This window comes from Phyllobates terribilis, unplaced genomic scaffold, assembly GCF_046119375.1.
Source record: "Phyllobates terribilis strain yellow unplaced genomic scaffold, ASM4611937v1 Scaffold_7__3_contigs__length_470593459, whole genome shotgun sequence".
Taxonomy (NCBI): domain Eukaryota; kingdom Metazoa; phylum Chordata; class Amphibia; order Anura; family Dendrobatidae; genus Phyllobates; species Phyllobates terribilis.
This window is the reverse complement of record NW_027362767.1, coordinates 245938095-245955987: the sequence shown is the minus strand read 5'-3', so window position 1 is coordinate 245955987 and position 17893 is coordinate 245938095. Positions and strand designations below refer to the sequence as shown.

Below are 17893 nucleotides of genomic sequence, written 5' to 3'. Positions count from 1 at the left end.
TTAATGAGCAAGCGTATACATTACTGCAAGCTCTGGTCAGATCATTGGGACATTGCATGTGAATATATTGCAAGACAATATAGTGGTCGAGATCCAAATCAACTTTAAATGGGGTTGTCTTCTGCAAGATTCTTGGGACTTACAACCGTGCAGCACACTATATGGGAAGGGCTTGTTCCTTGTACTGCCAGAATTGGGTAAAAAGGGGTAATTCACTGTAATGCACCAAGGAAACTTTGCTGTACCATGGATTATTTTCAGTTTACCACAAAGCCACATTCGAAGGGGTATCCCAGATTAAACAAGATATCTTCTATCCACTGGAGTGTTAGATCAGGGTGGGTGCCACTTTTGGGACCCTAAAGATAATTAGAACAGATAACTGCTGTCCTCTGTTCTCTCCGTGACCAGGAAGAGTTGAATACACCATCTGGTCTCGCTTTCTTCAAACAGCGCTTGGCTATCTTCAGCTCTGCCATAGACAGGAGCGTTGTCTTTAGCACGCAGCCTCTGCACTCCTCTGTGCTGTATATATTTGCTATGACTTTCCTTGGAATGGTTTTTATTTGTTTTCTTCCCTCGTAAAAGATGGAAAAGACACGAACGCTGAGTACCGTTGACATCAGACTTTAGTTTTCTGACAGTAGCTGTTAATTGCAACCATGAAGGTCAAGTGTGCTTTTCATTTGCTAAAAAAAAAAAAATAGAAATGATACCGCTTCAAACTAATTGCCCATCAGCTGTAGTTAATCGGAGAACTCAAGACTTTTTTATGTCTTTTTATCCGTCAAGGAGGAGAACTGATTCGGCTCCAAGATCGGAAAGTGTTGGCGTTGTCATCCAAGCCCTCCAATCATCTAATTTGTATGGAGGCCTCCCAACTCTCCCCTGATAGATGATGTCGGGAGAGAGAAGGCTCTGGCCTGTTGAATCTCAGCTCCCAAGCGCTCAATCAACTGATCACTCCTGTGAATGGGATGGTAGGGGGAGATAGCGGTCAGACGACAGCTATGTATTGGGTATGGGACCCCCAGTTAGTGTGTCCCATCTGTATGGCTGAGTGTCAGGGGTCATTTGTAGCTCATCTCTTTGAAACTGTGGGCAGAAGTCTGATCCCCTGCAACAAAACCGAGACCTAAGACCTAACTGCTTCACGGTGTCTAGAGCTGCCAAAGTTATGCTGCTGTGAGTTTACCCTGAAATTATAGAAACCTATGCATGCAGCATTTTCTATTCAGTAATGATAGTCACATCCATGGTTGCTCTTCTGAGCGCTGGTCTTCTGCTGCATTCATTTATCAAGTCTACATAGACTAATGTGCTGAATTGGGACTGTAGAATGACAATTTACATGGAGATTTTTAGAAGACGCAAGTCAGAATAAGTGAAGTAAGTGCTGCTTCTCAAGAGATGCCTGGCAGCTGAGATTCAGAATTATAAGGTGTGAGGATATTTTTTTTTTCTTTGCAAATTATGATAGGAAAATGAAGTGGTAACTCTGCTGTGAAACAGCAAAACAGGAAGATATTTCTAAATCTATGAAACCGAACCAGAGTCCTAGATAACAGCTAGAAGTGTAGACGTATTAGATGAAAATTGCAGGGATTGATCATTGTTAACCCCTCTGTGACTGCCAAAATATCCAGTTAAAGTGAATCTGTCATTAGATTTCACAATTCTGATGAGGCTGGTGTAGTTACTTTGAAGATTCATGTCCGAAAGGCTGTATAATTGATCTGAAAGTGTAAACTCATTTTCTGCCCACCTACCCTGTTTGACAGCTCCTCAATGTCCATCCTCCCTGCTGCTTCTGAATCTCTGGGGACCTAGCCATATTGACAGCTCCTAAAGTGTGTCTCCTCCCTGCTGCTTCTGAATTTTCGCTTGCCCAGCCATATTGATAGCTCTTCAATGTCCCTCCTCCATTTTGCTTTTGAATCTCTGCTGACCTAGCCATATTAACAACTCCTCAGTGTGCTACTTCTGAACCTTCGCTCACGCAGCCATATAGACAGCTCCTCAGTGTCGCTCCTCTCTGCTGCTTCTTAATCACTGATCACCTAGCCTGATTAACAATTCCTCAGTGTCCCTCCTCCCTGCTTCTGGTTTTCTGCTGACATAGCAATATTGAGAGCTCCTCAGTGTCCCTCCTCCCTGCTTCTTCTGAATCTAAGCTCACCTAGCCATATCGACATCTCCTCAGCATTTCTCCTCCCTGCCACTCCTTAATCATTGATCAACTAGCCTGATTGACAATTCCTCAGTGTCTCTCCTCCCTGCGTCTTCTGAATTTCTGCAAACCTAGTCATATTGACAACTCCTCAGCATTCCTCCTCCCTGCTGCTTCTGAATATGCTCACGTAGCCTGATTGACATTTCCTCAGGGTCCCTCCTTCCTACTGACCTTTCACACTGCTCAGTACATGCCGCAGCTGTCAGGCTGGGTGGGCGGTGACTGAATACAAGAGCTCTCCCACTCTTTAGACGGACTTATAAAATGCTCAATAATTAATACTGACATGGATTTTCAATACAGGTACACCAGCCTCAACAGGTCTAAGAGATCCATGTAAGATCTATGCAACTTGTACTGTGAGATCTGGTGCCAGTTCTGTACACTAGACAGAGAATTTCAATAGGTTCAGACCACGTCTCTGTTCACCTCAAGGAGCTGAAAAAAAAATATCTAGAAGGATTTGTGCTTTCAAGGGCTCGTTAGTACATTGTGCGCACTAGTAAGGAATCACACAGGTAAAAATACACAGACGCCAATGTTTTAGGAAGCCAATTAGTCTATCATTCGTTTTTTTTTCGGAGTGTTGGAGACAAGTTTGGGCTGATTGATCATAGGACAGGACTCAGGAGAACCTGTAATAATTATAGGTCCAGTGGGGTCATGCTCCTGTTCTGTGTAGCTGGGTCTCATCTCCTCTGGTGGTGTTGGAGGAAACCAAAACAAACATGGCGAAGATATTATACTAAGCTACCTACCGTGACAGCCTGCTGCCCCAATGTATGTGATGCCAAAATTTTATAGGGGGTTTATTAACTTTCCTTCTGTATTTATTCCCTTACTTATGTTTAATGTCCACTATTAGCCAGCGACAGTGTCTGTGTCTCATAGGTATTTGCTAAATCTGACAGTTTTACAAATGCTACCTAGAGCTGGTAAAACACTCCATGTAATCTGTCCATGGCTAATACGCATACATTGATTTATTCACTGGAGTTTTAATTGGGTTCACAGCCACTGAGAAGCCTTTACCAGCCCCGTAATGTCACCGTATAGGTTATTAATTTATGTGCTGCTCTCCCGGTCAAAAAATAATGAGTTCTAATGTGATCGGTGATATTCGTCCTCAGCGTTAACTCCCAAACACCGTGATTTATCTCCACTATCGGCTTTTTTTAAAATTTCTGGTACACAGGTTACATTGAACCGAAGTGGCTTATCCCTGAACTATTCCAGCGGCCTGTACCAGGTTGTCGGATAGGTTTCTTACTGTAACTTTGAACTCAGGTTTCATTAAATATATACAGTTAAAGTGACGGTGCGCTAATTATATCATGAAAATTTACTTCCCTTTCACAACAAGCACTTGGGAAGGTGGACGGATCTGCTTTAAATAACTGCGCTCAGCTGTATGGTTGATTTATGGAAACGTGTTAGGGGAAAATGACTCCCCAGACACATTTTATATAATCTGGAGTTTAAAAAAATAATTATCATTAACCTGTGCGTTTTATTTCATGAGAATATCTCATTTATTATATGGAATAAAATACACGCTTCACAGTTATATTGTGTCATAAAATTCAAGTTTTATTCATTGATATAGGGGAATCGTATCTCAAAGTGTTATACAGGTTTCAGGGGATGGCAAACTTGGCAGTTGCTTGGGGACTAAACTTCCTTCCCCTCTCCAGAAGCATTCAATAAATAAGCTAAGAGTGTAGCATGCGACATCAAACTATTTAGCAATGCTTCGGATTAAAAGTAAAATGGATATGAGCCGAATACATATTTTTAGTCACCAATTTTAAATGTGTATATAACAATAATAAACACAATTTTTATTGACCTGTCTGGCTATTGCAACTACTATAATACTACTATGCTACTGCTTTTCATATAGAAAAATATAATACTAATGCTGCCTACAAGTACAAATACAACTACTATAATTCAGTCTCCAATGGACAAAAATATAGCTATTATAATGCACAAAAATACACTACTGTACAAAAATAGACTACTACAACACTGCCCCCTATATACAAGAATGTAACTATTACAACACTGCCCCCTATATAGAAGAATGTAACTACTACAACACTGCCCCCTATATACAAGAATGTAACTACTACAACACTGCCCCCTATGCAATGAATAAAGACATCAGTCAGAAACGCGTCTACGGTTATTAATGTTTGTAGACTCTAAATGAAAGAGAATATGTTATTGAACCTTTTGCTGGATTTACACATTTTCTTCATGATGGAACCTTGCAATACTACAAAATCGTCCATGCAATAGGGAACCATTTATCCATGTGTGAGCTGATTTTCTGTGGACCCTGACAGGTCCTCTGTACAAGAATATAACTACTATAGTACTGTCCCCTATGTACAAGAATATAACTACTATAATACTGCCCCCTATGTACAAGAATATAACTACTATAATACTGCTCCTATGTACAAGAATATAACTACTATAATACTGCTCCTATGTACAAGAATATAACTACTATAATACTGTCCCCTATGTACAAGAATATAACTACTATAATACTGCTCCTATGTACAAGAATATAACTACTATAATACTGCTCCTATGTACAAGAATATAACTAGTATAATACTGCTCCTATGTACAAGAATATAACTACTATAATACTGCTTCTATGTACGAGAATAAAACTACTATAATACTGTCCCAATGCACAAGAATATAACTACTATAATACTGCTTCTATGTACAAGAATAAAACTACTATAATACTGCCCCTATGTACAAGAATATAACTACTATAATACTCCTATATACAAGAATATAACTACTATAATACTTCTCCTATATACAAGAATATAACTACTATAATACTTCTCCTATGTACCAGAAAATATCTACTATAATACTGACCCCTATGTACAAGAATATAACTACTATAATACTGCTCCTATGTACCAGAATATATCTACTATAAACTGACCCCTATGTACAGTAATATAACTACTATAATACTGCTTCTATGTACGAGAATAAAACTACTATAATACTGTCCCAATGCACAAGAATATAACTACTATAATACTGTCCCAATGCACAAGAATATAACTACTATAATACTGCTTCTATGTACGAGAATAAAACTACTATAATACTGTCCCAATGCACAAGAATATAACTACTATAATACTGCCCCCTATATACAAGAATATAACCACTATAATACTGCCCCCCTATGCACAAGAATATAACTACTATAATACTGCTCCTATGCACAAGAATATAACTACTATAATACTGCTCATATGTACAAGAATATAACTACTATAATACTGCCCCTATGTACAAGAATATAACTACTATAATACTGCCCCTATGTATAAGAATATAACTACTATAATACTGCTTCTAAGTACAAGAATATAACTACTATAATACTGCCCCTATTTACAAGAATATAACTACTATAATACTGCCCCTATTTACAAGAATATAACTACTATAATACTGCCCCTATGTATAAGAATATAACTACTATAATACTGCTTCTAAGTACAAGAATATAACTACTATAATACTGCTCCTATGTACAAGAATATAACTACTATAATACTGCCCCTATGTACAAGAATATAACTACTATAATACTCCTATATACAAGAATATAACTACTATAATACTGCTCCTATGTACAAGAATATAACTACTATAATACTGCCCCTATGTATAAGAATATAACTACTATCATACTGCTTCTAAGTACAAGAATATAACTACTATAATACTGCTCCTATGTACAAGAATATAACTACTATAATACTGCTCCTATGTACAAGAATATAACTACTATAATACTGCCCCTATGTACAAGAATATAACTACTATAATACTCCTATATACAAGAATATAACTACTATAATACTTCTCCTATATACAAGAATATAACTACTATAATACTTCTCCTATGTACCAGAAAATATCTACTATAATACTGACCCCTATGTACAAGAATATAACTACTATAATACTGCTCCTATGTACCAGAATATATCTACTATAAACTGACCCCTATGTACAGTAATATAACTACTATAATACTGCTTCTATGTACGAGAATAAAACTACTATAATACTGTCCCAATGCACAAGAATATAACTACTATAATACTGCCCCCTATATACAAGAATATAACTACTATAATACTGCCCCATGTACAAAAATATACTACACTGTTCAAAAAAAATACAGGGAACACTCAAATAACACATCCTAGATCTGAATGAATAAAATATTCTCATTGAATTCTTTGTTCTGTACAAAGTTGAATGTGCTGACAACAAAATCACACAAAAATCATCAATGGAAATCAAATTTATTAGCCAATGGAGGCCTGGATTTGGGAGTCACCCCAAAAAATTAAAGTGGAAAAACACACTACAGGCTGATCCAACTTTGATGTAATGTCCTTAAAACAAGTCAAAATGAGGCTCAGTATTGTGTGTGGCCTCCACGTGCCTGTTTGACCTCGCTACAACGCCTGGACATGCTCCTGATGAGGTTGTGGATGGTCTCCTGTGGGATCTCCTCCCAGACCTGGACTAAAGAATCCGCCAACTCCTGGACAGTCTGTGGTGCAATGTGACGTTAGTAGATGGAGCAAGACATGACGTCCCAGATGTGCTCAATCAGATTCAGGTCTGGGGAACGGGCGGGCCAGTCCATAGCTTCAACGCCTTCATCTTGCAGGAACTGCTGACACACTCCAGCCACATGAGGTCTGGCATTGTCCTGCATTAGGAGGAACCCAGGGCCAACCGCACCAGCATATGGTCTCACAAGGGGTCTGAGAATCTCATCTCGGTACCTAATGGCAGTCAGGCTACCTCTGGCGAGCACATGGAGGGCTGTGCAGCCCTCCAAAGAAATGCCACCCCACACCATTACTGACCCACTGCCAAACCGGTCATGCTGAAGGATGTTGCAGGCAGCAGATTGCTCTCCACGGCGTCTCCTGACTCTGTCACGTCTGTCACATGTGCTCAGTGTGAACCTGCTTTCATCCGTGAAGAGCATGGGGCGCCAGTGGCGACTTTGCCAATCCTGGTATTCTGTGGCAAATGCCAAGGTTCCTGCACAGTGTTGGGCTGTGAGCACAACCCCCATCTGTGGACGTCCAGCCCTCATACCACCCTCATGGAGTCGGTTTCTAACCGTTTGTGCAGACACATGCACATTTGTGGCCTGCTGGAGGTCATTTTGCAGGGCTCTGGCAGTGCTCCTCCTGTTCCTCCTTGCACAAAGGAGGAGGTAACGGTCCTGCTGCTGGGTTGTTGCCCTCCTATGGCTCCCTCCACATCTCCTGTTATCTTCTCCATGCTTCTGGACACTGTGCTGACAGACACAGCTACCCTTCTTGCCACAACTCGCACTGATGTGCCATCCTGGATGAACTGCACTACCTGAGCAACTTCTGTGGGTTGTACTGTAGACACCGCCTCATGCTACTGTACCTCTAGGGGTGCGAGCAATGGCAAAATGAAAAAGTGACCAAAACAACAGCCAAAAAGGATGAGAACAGAGAAATGGTCTGTGGTCACCACCTGCAGAACCACTCCTTTATAGAGGGTATCTTGCTAATTGCCGAGCATTTCTACCAGTTGTCTGTTCCATTTGCACAACAGCAGGAAAAATTGATTCACAATCAGTGTTGCTTCATAACTGGACAGGTAGATTTCACAGAAGTGTTATTGACTTGAAGTTACATTGTGTTGTTTAAGTGTTCCCTTTATATTTTTGAGCAGTGTATAATACTGCCCCTATGTACAAGAATATAACTACTATAATACTGCCCCCTATGTACAAGAATATAACTACTATAATACTGCCCCCTATGTACAAGAATATAACTACTATAATACTGCTCCTATGTACAAGAATATAACTACTATAATACTGCCCCCTATGTACAAGAATATAACTACTATAATACTGCTCCTATGTACAAGAATATAACTACTATAATACAGCTCCTATGTACAAGAATATACTATAATACTGCCCCTATGTGCAAGAATATAACTACTATAATACTGCCGCTATGTACAAGAATATAACTACTATAATACTGCCCCTATGTACAAGAATATAACTACTATAATACTGTCCCCTGTGTACAAGAATATAACTACTATAATACTGCCCCCTATATACAAGAATATAACTACTATAATACTGCCCCTATGTACAAGAATATAACTACTATAATACTGTCCCCTATGTACAAGAATATAACTACTATAATACTGCCCCTATGTACAAGAATATAACTACTATAATACTGCCCCTATGTACAAGAATATAACTACTATAATACTGACCCCTATATACAAGAATATAACTACTATAATAGTGCTCCTATGTACAAGAATATAACTACTATAATACTGCCCCTATGTACAAGAATATAACTACTATAATACTGACCCCTATGTACAAGAATATAACTACTATAATACTGCCGCTATGTACAAGAATATACTGTAATACTGCCCCTATGTATGAATTTGGTCAGACCACTAATAAGATGAATTAAAGTATATAAATACTCCCCTATGTGGAGATAAGCGGTGTGTGACATCAGAGACGGACCTGTCAGAAGTGCCTCTCATGCATCAGCTAAATGTAGAAAGGGAGGAGGAAGCAGCGATATGGAGACAAGACTGTAAATTCTTATTGCCAATTGCAAATTCTAGTATGCATTACTTACCATTTTGGTCGCCAGCCTCACTGAGCTCTCTTACTTGGGCATTGTATGGTGGTACTATTTATTATGTGGAAACTATACAAAGTTCTATGTGGGATTACTGGCGGTGTTATTTGTGCATTGTACGAGGGTAATATATGAGTACTGAATAGCACTATTATGTGGGCATTATGTGGAGGTATTTGGAGATGTCTTAGGGCTGTTGTTTGTAAACCTTAGATTCTTTTTCCCTTATGATTGTGACTCAAGGCAGTTGAAAACTTGCTGCCAGGTTGCAGAATAAGAAAAAAAACAATAATTCTTCATCAACCATCTGAATCCGAAAGTCACAAGGATTGAATCCAGCACAAAGGAGCGTGTAGGCTGCCTTGAGATTCAGAATGGTCTTCAGCAAGAGAAGCTCAGCGAAATCTTACAATAGTCGGCTGAAGAAATACATCTGTTACAAAACATTTCTGCTTTCCCATTCAAGCCGCGTTCTGTAAGCTGAGCAGACTCATTATCCGATCTGTTGACACATGATATTCTTTCATTGTGTCTTTAAGTCGTATGCATGAGTTTAAAGAGAGATGTATTGTGGAAATATATATTTTCTCTCAGCTGCTTTCTCAATGAAAGTTTGCAAAATAAGTTTTTCTTTGTTTTTTTTTTCAAATGCAAATGTCATTGGAAGTTGAATATTAAACTGACAGCTTCAGTTGCCCCATGTTTTACTCAAGATTTGCTGCAAATTGTATAATGCATGTGTGGGTATGCATAAAACAGTGGGACCACATAGCAAAATTTAAATGGCGTTACACCTCTCCATTCTGGAACAGTTCTTCATCATTGCAAAAATTCTGAACAACTTTATAATGGGTGAAATAGGCCAAAAACTAAAAATTTGTGATCAGGACTCTTGATTATATTAGTCAAAGCAGAAAGTGGATACAAAGATGAGTAGGCTTGTGCTGGTTAAATTCTCAGAGGAGTATTGCATGGCCTATAAGTCTCCTTCTGCCGGCATGGCACTCTCTGCAAGGAGATAAGTTCCCTCTTTAGAACCCCAGTCAGAGGCCTCTCATACAATCAAATTTGACTTTGTGCTTTACACTGAGGAAGGGCAAACACCCCGAAACACGTCTGCAAATGGAGGTTCTGGTTTGGCTTCTTATGCTGTCATGTTTAAAGGCTGGTTAAAGTGTCAATATTGACTTTTAGGATTGCTATTTCCAATAGGTGACACTAAAGTTCAAGTCCTCTTCCTCTCTGAAGAGGCTATTTGCATATTTAAATTCCCAGAGGAGCATTGAATGGCCTACAAGTCTCCTTACGCTTGGCACTCTCTGCAAGAAGAAACGTTTCCCCTTAGTGCATACTGCACATTTTTAACCCCTTTAAAGCCCAAGATGTATTAATACGCGTCTGTGCCGTGGACTTTAAGAGCCTGACCCTTATTAATACGTCATTGCGATCGCATGCGCACACAGGCTGTGCGGGCGCGATCGCCGCCGGGTGTCAGCTGATTGTCACAGCTGACACCTGGTGCTATGTGCAGGGAGCGGTCCCGCACCGCTCCTGGCACATTAACCCCCACAATGCTGCGATCAAAGTCGATCGCTGCATTGCGGTGGCTAAGGGGAGGTGATCGCAATATTCACCTCCTCTTCCGGCCTCCAGCGCTGTCTGCCGCGGCTTCCCGGATGTTGCTATGACGACCCGATGTCGTCATGACAACATCCGGGTCACCAGACCGCAGTAAGATTTTTTGGTCATGCGCAGTGCATGACCAAACTATCTTCTCCCTGTACAGGGCTGACAGCCTGCATAGCACAGGTATGGTGCTCCATTCCTGTGCTATGCAGGCGATAAGAGTAAAAAAAAGTGAAAGTCCCATAGTGTGACAAAGTATAAAAGTAAAAAAAAACTGTCAGTGAAAAAAAAAATGAAAAAAAATTGTAAAAATATATAAAAAATAAAAAAAATAATCCACCAAAAATAAAAGTATAATATTTATTGATGGGTACATTGTTATGAAAAACAACAAACAATAAAAGTACACATATTTGGTATCGCCGCGTCCGGAACGACCTGACCTATAAAATTGTCCCACTAGTTAACCCCTTCAGTGAACACGGTATAAAAAAAATTAAAAAAACGAAGCAAAAAACAATGCTTTATCATCATACCGCCAAACAAAAAATGGAATAACACGCGATCAAAAAGACGAATATAAATAAAAATGGTACCGCTGAAAACGTCATCTCATCCCGCAAAAAAACAAGCCGCCATACAGCTCCATCATCCGAAAAATAAAAAAGTTATAGCTCTCAGAATAAAGCGATGCAAAAAAATATTTTTTTCTATAAAATTGCTTTTATTATGTAAAAGCGCCAAAACATAGAAAAACGATATAAATGTGGTACCGCTGTAAACGTACTGACCCAAAGAAATAAAGCTGCCTTATCAATTTTACCACATGCAGAGTGGAATAAAAAAATAAAAAAAAAAACAATTCCTGAATTGTTGGTTTTTGTTTATTCTGCCTCCCAAAAATCAGAATAGAAAGGGATCAAAAAATGTCACGTGCCTGAAAATGGCACTAATAAAAACGTCAACTCATCCCTCAAAAAACAAGCCGTCACATGACTCTGTCGGCCAAAATCTTGAAAAATTATAGCTCTCAAAATATGGTGATGCAAAAACTAGATTTTACAAAACATGCGTCTTTTAGTGTGTGACAGCTGTCAATCATAAAAACCCGATATGATTCTGGTATCTCTAGTCGCACCGACCCGAAGAATAAAGTCGTCTAATCACTTATACCACATGAGGAACGGCGTAAACAATAAACTCTCAGGTCAGGGTTGGGCTAGAGTTGGGGTTGGGATTAGGGTTGGGATTGGATTTTTTTCAAAAGTAAAAAAAAAAAAAAAAAAAAAAAAAGAAAGATGATGATATGGCAACTAGTGTTGAGAGCAAGTGTTCGCTAGTTGAGTTTGCATCGGGTCCTTGGGTATGCACTGAGTATCGCGGGTGCTCGAGTGACATGCTCGAGTCTCCGCCCCATATGCTTCGCGGCCAAAAAACCTCACTGGGATTGCCTGCCATGCACAAGCGATCCCCCGCATTTTTTTTTTTGGGTGTCTAATAACCGTGAAACATGCAGGCGGGGATTCGAGCATGTCACTCGAGCACCCTTGATACATGGTGAATACCTGAGTGCCCGATGCAAACTCAAGTAGCGAGCACTTGCGCTCAAGACTAATGACAACTTATTCAATATGATGACCTAATGTTATCAAATTCTGTGTCTTACCTCTGGGTTCAAAATGTTCACTATACCCCTTGATAAAATCCTTGAGGGGTCTAGTTTCCAAAATGGTGTCAGTTGTGGGGGTTTTCCACTGTATAGGCACATCAGGGGCTCTCCAAACGCAACATGGCATCCGCTAATTATTCCAGCAAATTTTACATTCAAAAAGTCAAATGGCGCTCCTTCCCTTCCAAACCCTGCCGTGCGCCCAAACAGTGTTTTTTCCCCACATATGGGGTATCTGCGTGCCTAGGGGAAATTGCACAACAAATTTTGGGGTCCATTTTTTCCTGTTACCCCTGCAAAAATAAAAAAAATTGGGTCTAAAGTAACATTTTTGTGAAAAAAGTTAAATGTTAATTTTTTTCTTCCACATTCCAAAAATTCCTGTGAAGCACCTGAAGGGTTAATAAAGTTCTTGAATGTGGTTTTTAGCACCTTGAGGGGTGCAGTTTTTAGAATGGTGTCACTTTTGGGTATTTTCTGTCATAAAGACCCCTCAGTGACTTCAAATATGATGTGGTCCTTAAAAAAATGGTTTTATAAATTTCTTTGGAAAAATGAGAAATTGCTGGTCAACTTTTAATCCTCATAGCTCCCTAACAAAAAAAAATAAAAAATTTTGGTTCCAAAATTGTGCTGATGTAAAGTAGACATGTTGGAAATGTTATTTATTAACTATTTTGTATGACACATCTCTTTGATTTAAGGGCATAAAAATTAAAATTTTGAAAATTGCATAATTTTCTAAATTTTCGCCAAATTTACATTTTTTTCACAAATAAACGCAAGTGATATCGAATAAATTTTACCACAATCATGAAGTACAATATGTCACGAAAAAACAATCTCAGAATCAGTGGGATCCGTTGAAGCGTTCCAGAGTAATTACCTCATAAAGTGACAGTGGTCAGAAATGTAAAAATTGGCCCGGTCATTAATGTGCAAACCACCCTCAGGGGTAAAGGGGTTAAAAGAAAGCAATGATCAGAAAATGACCTGTTTTAAATCAGGTTTTTGTGTTGCATGTATTTTTTTTTTTTTATTTTGTAATTTTTTTTTAATATCATGAAAAAGAAAGGTGATCTTGAAATTTTCACACTGGCCACTAGGGTTTTTTTGACTCATACTTCCTATTTACAGCAATGGTCCATATTATCAGAGGCAGGATTACAATGACAGGTTGTCATTGCTGATGTCACTGCTGACCCGCCTTTGCTCCCTGTACCTGATCTTTGCACATGCTCATTAGACAATTCAATACAAAAGATAGGGCTGGGGTGTGACCATTGTGGCTATGTACATGTGTTGTTTCCTGAAACAGGAAATAATTGTCTAAGAAAAATAGCCCCAGTGACCAGTGAAAACTGTTAATTTTTTTTTTTTTTACATATTTGTAACAATTTTGTTTACAGATCACAATCTGTATAAAAAAAAAAAAAACACATTTAATTTAAACAATAGATCATTTTCTGATGATGGCTTGGCTGTAGCTGAAGATGTGCAATACTCCATTTCTCCTGCGGAGGTGATGTTTGCTGACTAGTTTCCCTCTGGATCAAAGGAAAGCTGTCAGATGTTTTATGCTACCCAAAGCACTGGTCATATTAAATACAGACTGATTTTCTGGGAGAGGAGCCAGAGCAAGGGGAGAAAAGTCCTTAGGGCTGCTCTCTACTGCGTCTCCCAGCTTGGCTTGTTTGACAGGTCTCTTCCTATATGCATAAAGGGTGAGACTTGTCAATCACTGGTAGCGTCATATACAAACAGGCTCCCTCAGAGGGAACTCTTGGCATGGTGAGAAGAGTACGCTGGGCAGCTCCCTCCTGCTGCATCTCCCAGTGAATAGGGAGAGACCTGTCAATCAAACCAAGCTGGGCAGGATGAGGTCACAGAAGCAGAAAGCCACTCAGCAGACACTTCTCATCTTGCCAGGCTTGTTTTTCAAACTATTTTTTCTTTCTGAAAATCCGAAACATTTCATTATAAAACATTGTTTTATATAATTAGGGAATCGGTCTAGTTTTCATGCTGTCTGGATGACCGCTTCACTGGGGATCACAGAAGCCAGAAAATCTGTGATCAGCTCATTATCAGAGGACTCTTCTAACAAATAGGGACTGTCCAAAGGGGTCAACCTCTTAAATACCAACACAGGAGTCGTATCAGATGAGCTGGCCAATGAAATCTTTTACATGATCACCTACAGTGCCCTTATTATTTCCCCAGAGGCGTCTAATCCCCGCAGAGTATTGTTCTCCATCTTCCTCAGTCCGTGTGAAGCTGCTCTCAGCTTCTTGGTGTATTCTTATCACAGAGGCCTAGAGAGGAGGCAGTCCTCTTGATCCTGAAGGAAGAACATTGCTGAGGAACAGGCTTTGAACTTCCAGAGATACAGGATTTAATGACCACAGGAGACCTGACAGTAATTACTGTCAGCGAGCTGAAGACATGTACTAATAGCTGAAGGAATGTTGACCATTATATATAGATACGGATAAACCTTTCCCACTGCCTGAATTCTGCTATTGTTATATGGGATACTAAATTGGAAATATTCTTTCAGTACGTGGCCTTTGTGGAGTAGTCATTTCTAGGAGTGAAGCTTTACAAAGGGCCATGACCCAATTCTGGAATTGTATCTTAGAGAGAACAATGGTCGCTCTCTTTTTGCATTGGAGGGAAAAAAAAATCCAATGATCTGATGAAATTCCCAATGCAATTTAATTATTTGATTAATTCCCTTTAGGGAATTTCAAGTCCTCCTTTGTTGTCCTATAAGACCTGTCAACCAGATATTGGGATATATCAAAACTGGTGCAAATGAAAAGTGAAGGAGTGAGATTTGATTGTTAAGGGTGTTTGTTTTTTTTGCATTAGTTTTTATCGATCTTTTAGTTGTTTTGTTATTTGAAACATATATTTGCCAACTCTCCTGAAACATCTGTGAGGCTCCTGGGGGTGAGTTGGCAAATTTTCCTGGCAATACCTAATCTCTTCCTCCTGGAAATCTTCAAGAAATGTGTCCAGCGCCCGACATTGGCATGATCTGTGATTAGATAAAGTCCCGGAATTCGATTGTGCTTTAGAGGAAAGTGTTGATTGGGTTATGGGAGGTGGTAAGGCCTTCAGAAAGGGTGTGTGCTGCACTGAATATCCATCCTAAAAACGTGGCAAGTATGATCAGTGTCAGACTGAAGAACATTGAGCCCACCAGAGGATTTGATTCTGAGGGCCCACCACCTTTCTCCCCTACTCAAGAGCCCCATAGCAGCTGCAAGATTTGCACTATGAACTCTCGTGAAGGAGAAGCCAGGGCCCACCGGAGGATTCTATGGTTCTCTGGTGAGCCAGTCCAACTCTAAGTATGATTGAAAATGCAGTGCGGACACAGGCGGCCCAGGTTCTGCTGACTGGCTTTATGTTGGCCAGGATCTGACCACATTCTGCTGAAGGATTTTGGCACTTGCAGCAGAAGTAATTGAGATTAAAGGGATTGTCCTGGACTTTTATATTGATGGCATATCCTTAGGATAGGTCATCAATATCTGATTGATAAAGGTGCGACACCCCAGGCAATGTGGGGTATTGGGTGCAAGTACTCAGTCATGGAGCTACACAGCTCTGTCAACTCCATAATGGCCATGGCCGGGTACTACACATCTGCCCCCTATTCTCATCAATCAGAATAAATAATACATATTTATATAGTTCACTAATATATGACCTATGGTGGCTGCAAATTCAGGCTCATAAATAAGATATTACAAAGCATGAACAATAAAATGTTGCCTCGGATTTGGTGATTCTTTAAGGTTCAAAGTAATCTATCCTCAGGGGTGCAAACTTTTTTTTTTATCTCTCTTGTAACGTATTGAAAAGTCTTTTGGACGTCTAGATCTGCTCTGCCATCCTCCGTAGACTCAGGCCCCTTGGGTAAACGGTGCACAGCTCATTGTGCCAATCCACTTGACCCACATGCAGCTCCTCTCTTGTTTTTTTTTTTGTTTTTTTTTTGCTGTGCAGAGCCAGTGAACTGAAATGGGAGCAGTTCAGTGAATGTTAAATGTATCTAAAATAATTTCCATGTAAACCACACGGCGAAAGCTCCCAGCATCCGGAATCCAAACCATCCAAGCTTGGTGGTTGTACACCTTTTTTTTTTTTTTTTTTTTTTTTAACCTCTTGCCAAGGATCTTTTCTTCAGAAACAGTGGACCGTCTCCTGAAATCCTGGCCAGTTTTTTCAACACAAAAAAAAACTTTTTCTGAGATCACTGTAAAAAAAAAAAAAAAAAAAAACCTACGAGAGAGAGAGCATTTAGACAGAGAGAGCATTTAGAAATACCCCGAGGATTTCCGTTAGTCTACTCTCAGCTTGGCAATCGCTGCAATAAATACTTTAAGGGAGGGGGATGCATAGCAAAGTATCCAAGACAGAATTTAGATTCAGAAGCTGCTGAAAGCTGGAAGGAGAGCGTGCAACGGATGACGGGACACAGCAGCGCCACCAGCTCCTTCATCCACTTCATCCACCACCATTAGCACCAGGCTCCATCAGGCAACTGCTTACTTAAATTTGACTATTAACATGGGCCTAAGTGTTTAAAACCGTAAGTATTCTAATTAAATTTGCAGGGGGGTATAAGATGAAGCTTTCTCATTAGCAGGGACTCAATTCTGAGTCTTGTGACGCAGAATGGGGCGTCATGGGGGCAAAAACCATAACATGCTAAAGAAAAGGCTAAATGTCATTTTTTCCTTAAAATAAGCATTTAAAATGGAACTTAGAAAAAAGCAAAAGTTAACTTTTATTTTTTTGTATTATGTGGTAACTATATGACCTTATGAAGGGACCTGAGAAAGTTTCAATTGTCATTTTTCTGGTTCGGCAATAAAGGTGTAAGGCCTGTATTTTTTAAAACACAAGTATTTAACCTCACATAGCTTTTTCTGGCTAAATTTCCCCATACACATTGGTTGAACCTGCCAATATTGGCGGGATCGGCTTCCAGTCTAATTTGTATGTGGGTCTCCCGACTTCCCTATCAGATGATTTCTTGGGAAAGAAGCATCTGGCCTGTTGGATATCCAGTAGCTGAGCCTTTTCATCCCTGAGCTTAGCATTTCTATGTATGGAAGAGTTGGGGGAGATAGCTGTCAGACAAATATGGGGACCTTAACTCAATTCAATATTTTCGTTGGGCATTATGTTATTACGGTGATATTATTTGGACACTGTATCCCAATATTATCTTTGCACGATATGGTGAAATTATGAGAAAAACTGTCTTAAAATGGCAAACCAGGTTAATTTTGTCTAGTGACCTTTTAGGTGTGTTTATGGCATTTTTGTACCCCAAGGCTGTGGCTACAAAGAACACATGGCAAAACTCTACATTATGGCCATGCTACTTTAGGAGTAACAACCAGACCACATTCACTTTCATTATTATATGACATAGTATCTGTAAAGCATGATCTTTTGCCATGCAAGATGGCTCATCAAAACATTTTGTAAAGTAGCTCCCCCACATGAAATGACAGTCGGGCTGGCCCTCCAACTGATGTGTATGGGGGCCTCCCTACTCTTTCCGACAGA

At 39.7% G+C, this 17893-nt stretch overlaps 2 protein-coding genes across 11 annotated transcripts in view; one reads left to right on the top strand and one right to left on the bottom strand.

Moving 5' to 3' along the window:
* The window catches only part of CARD9 (caspase recruitment domain family member 9), a 173761-nt gene that overhangs the window by 2493 nt on the left and 153375 nt on the right, over nt 1-17893 (bottom strand). The window lies entirely within an intron of this gene.
* GPSM1 (G protein signaling modulator 1) overlaps nt 1-17893 on the top strand; it is a 242000-nt gene that overhangs the window by 133442 nt on the left and 90665 nt on the right. The window contains exon 1 of one of the 10 annotated variants that reach the window (XM_073640126.1): nt 16765-16904. The exons of the other annotated variants lie outside the window; for them this stretch is intronic. The gene's annotated coding sequence lies outside the window, so the exon portion shown is untranslated. Of the gene's footprint in view, nt 1-16764; nt 16905-17893 lie in introns of those variants that run through there. 10 annotated transcript variants of the gene reach the window in all.